Genomic DNA, 4175 nt, shown 5'->3' with positions numbered 1-4175 from the left:
TACTTCAGTTGAGAATATCAAATGAAAAATAGCTGTTTCCATAATAGTTATTGATAACAAAACATCTAACTTCTTGATATGACACATGAAAAATAATTTATAATGTCTTTTCTTTTTTAAATAATTTATGAATTTTGGGTTAAAGTTTCCAGAGCTTGGTTCTCTTCTGACAATTCCCACATACATTTTTCGGGAACATTAGTTATATTTATCACAATGTATCAACATTCTCTTTGTATTCTGTTTGTTCAATTTCCAGTACTTTTGTTTCCCTGCTCCCTTCTTATTTTTGCTTTTGAGAAATTGTTGATCTTTTGATCTCACACAGGAGGTTTTTAAGTAGGGACCGATCTTAGAGGTAATATCCTTTATTTTGAGTGCCACCCTGTTTATCTATAAGGTGATAGGCTCAGCCTTAGGTATAAAGAGGACTTCAGAGCACTAGTCTCACATGGTCTTCTGTCCCTAATCTTCCTGGTTGTCTGGCTTTAAAATAAGTAAATAAATAAGAATTTGAATTCTGCTCAAATTATTTATCTCCCATTTTATCAGGGATTAACTATTTTGACCCTAGGCAGAAGGGACAGTGGTGGTAGCCAGTCACCATCTAGTTCTGATCTCAGAGTAGATGAGGCTCTGATTCTGGTAGACTTTGTTCTTCTCTGCACTTTTGGTAGGAGCTCGGTGGCGTAGTGCCAAAGGCATCTGACTACTAACTAGAAGGCTGGTAGTTTAAACCCACCAGCCACTCCTTGGAAGGAAGGTTGGGCAATCTATTTCTGTAATTACACTGCCTTGGAAACCCAAGTAGGAGTTGCTATGAGTCAGATCTGATTCGATGGTAGTGAGTTTTTTTGTTTGTTTGTTTGTTTGGCACTTTTGGTTACCTTCTTACTGCTTTGATTCTGCTGAGTTTAGACCCATATTTAGTTGTGTCTCAGAGGGCTCCTTACAAGCTTTTAAGGCCCTGGATGTTAGTCACTTCACTAGAATGTGGATCATGATTTTTCATGAATATGTTAATTGAATTAATTTTCATGGGACTGTGGTCTTATGCCTTAAAAAGCAGAATACCAGTTTTGAATGGTGGTTGGACATGTCTGCAGAATCTCCATATTTATATCTTAAATGAATATATATGTCTGCAACAACATATTTATATTTACATTTATTGATAAATACTGTACTATAGGCACTGACATGTACATATTCATATACCATTTTACCTACACCTATCCCCAGAGCTCCTATACCTATCAATATGTGCTCAAATGCTAGTTATGACTTTGGGCTGTGCTCACTACATTTAGAATAAATGTACTTTTCTTGTCACCCAAAATAACTAGTCTCTACTGTATAAAGCATACTTTCCCCACCACTCCCTTTTGGTGGTAGCCACTTGTTCTGGTTACCTAGTACCGCTCTGACAAAAATATACCACAAATGGGTTGGCTTGAATAAACAGGAGTTTACTCTTGCAATTTGGGGGCTTTAAGTCCAAGTTCAAAGGGCCAGGCTCTAGGGGCTGGGTGAAAGCCCCTCAACCTTGGGCTTCATCTTTGCCTTTTGCTCTTGGCCCACTGAAGCTAGAGGTATCTCTTCACTCAGGCAGCTACTGGCTGCTGAGGCTAACTAGCCCAAGGTCAACAAATAAAACGACACAGTCCTGATGTAACCAAATCACATGGCAAGCCATTAATTTAAGTCCATTGAAATTTCCAAGGTCAGCAGAGCATGGCAAGCTGCTGAACAATGACAAGGCTACATGCAGGGTCCAAGCGTGCCATACATAAGATAGAGACTGTTTCCCAAAGCTTCTCCTTATATGCAGGAAGCAGACCACATTCCTAAGGCAGCTATTCAGCTGCTCCCAGTAGATTTCACCATGGAGTTGATTACCAGTCTCATCATGGGGAATATTACATCCAGCTGCCTAGCCACTCAACCAGGCCCAGCCAAGTTGACACACAAAGTTAACTACCACACCACTAACGAAAATTGACCTCTCTATATCTATTCATTGTTTCCTTATAAAAGAGGTTTCATGCAACATCTGTCCTTATATGCTTGACTTATTTCACTTAGCATTATGCCTGCCAGGTCCATCCATGCTATACTATTGCAAAATGGGCAGGGAGGTGGCATCTTCTGACCTCCTCTAAATACACAAGAGGAAGACGGAATCACTATAAGCAGCCCAAGGCCAGTTCTTATGAGGTCAGACATGCCACCACACTCCAGCCCACTTACTAATATTGACATCAACCGTTCCTCCCACAGCACCCACCACCTCTCTGCTGTGTTTAATAATTCGCTGCAGTGGCCACACAGTACTCACAGATTATGGCTTATTAGGGAGGCAACAGACTACAACTCAAGTTCAAGAATGTGCTCAGTGTCTCTCAGCAGCTGGCCATCTCTCTCAGTCTCTCTCAGTAGCATGTCTCTCTCTCAGCAGCACATCTCTTCCAGAAGCATGTCTCTCTCACCTGACAGTCAGAGAGATTCCTTCTGCCTCTTAGGAGGGCTCATTTTAAGCCTGACAGAGTGACAAAACTAACCAATCCCAACATCAGAATTCTACACACCTGAGAGAGAATGAATTTCCCAGAAGATTACTTCAGGTGGATAACTAACAATCTGTTAGTCAGTTGCTCACCACAAAGTGGGAGTTATAAATACTATGGCTAGAAAAGCCATACCATGGAATTTACTGGACCACAGCTATGTTTCATGGGCTCATTATTTATCTCTATGATTGTGTAGCGTTCCATTGTTTATTCATCACAGTCTGCTTATCCATTCATCTGTTGATGGATATTTCTGTTTCTTCAACTTTTTGCTATTGTTAATAAAGCAGTAGTGAACATTTGTTATGTGCTGTTGAGTCGGACCCAACTCATAGTGACCCCTCCTTGGGTTTCCAAGGCAGTAAGTATCACTATGGAAGTAGATTGCCCCATCTTCCTTCCGAGGAGTGGTTGGTGGATTTGAACTGCCAGCCTTGTGGTTAGCAGTCAAATGCCTTAGGCACTACACCACCAGTATATGTCTTTTTGTCCCTTTATTCTGAGATCTTCAGGATATATGCCTAGAGGTAGGATTACTGGATCAGAGAGTAGTACTAATACTAGTTTTTTGAGAAAGTGCCATATCGTTTTCCACAGTAGTTTTACCATTTTACAGTTCTACCAGCAATGGATAAGGGTTCCAGTATTTCCACATCCTCATCAACTTATTTTTATCTTGTTTTGGTTTTTTATCAGTGCCATTTTAGTCAGGGATAGATGATATTACACTTTAGCTTTGATTTTCACCTCCCCAATGGTTAACGATCGTGAACATCTTTTCATATGCTTGGATGCCTCTTTGTTGAAGGTTCTGTTCATGTCCTTTGCATATTTTGTGACTGACTTGTCTTTTTATTGTTGAGTTGTCATTGATTTCTATAAATATTAGAGATTAAGCTCTAATAGGAAAAATCTTTTCCAACGATTATTTCCCCAAGTCTCTAGGTTACCTATTTATTCTTTTAATAAAGTCTTTTGATGAGTTTTTAATTTTTAAGACGTACCATTTACCTATTTTGTCTTTTGTTCATGTGTAAGCTATAAAGTTTGTTATTCTATTTTTACAGAACATTATGTCCCATAGTTTTCTTCCAGGAATCATATTTTTTAGATTTAACATTTAGTTCTTTGATCCATTATGATTTAGTTTTTGTGTATGGTGTGAGGCATGGAACCTGTTTCAATTTTTCTGCAGGTGAATATCCAGTTTTGCTAACACCATTTATTAAAGAGGTGGTTTATGCCTCAATGAATAGACTTTGACCAGATGTCAATTATTAGTTGTCGATATATGCATTGATTTAATTTTCGGTTCTCAATTCTATCCCACTGGTCTATGTGTCTATCCTTAAACCAGTATCAGGCTGCTTTGATTATAATTGCAGCATAGTATATTTTGATACTGGGGAGTTTGGTGCCTCCTGCTTTGTTCTTTTTCACCAATATTGCTTTGACTATTCAGGGTTTCTTCCATTTCCATATGAAGTTAGTCACTAGTTATTTTATTTCAGTAAAGAATATTGTTGGGATTTGTAGCAGGATTTCATCAAATCTGTAGCTCACTTTAGGTCGGTTCCAACTCATAGTCACCCGTCCTTGGGTTTC

This window comes from Orycteropus afer, unplaced genomic scaffold (genome assembly GCF_000298275.1).
Source record: "Orycteropus afer afer isolate SDZICR_OR568_19922 unplaced genomic scaffold, OryAfe1.0 scaffold00535, whole genome shotgun sequence".
Lineage (NCBI taxonomy): Eukaryota > Metazoa > Chordata > Mammalia > Tubulidentata > Orycteropodidae > Orycteropus > Orycteropus afer.
Note: the sequence above shows the minus strand (reverse complement) of the source record.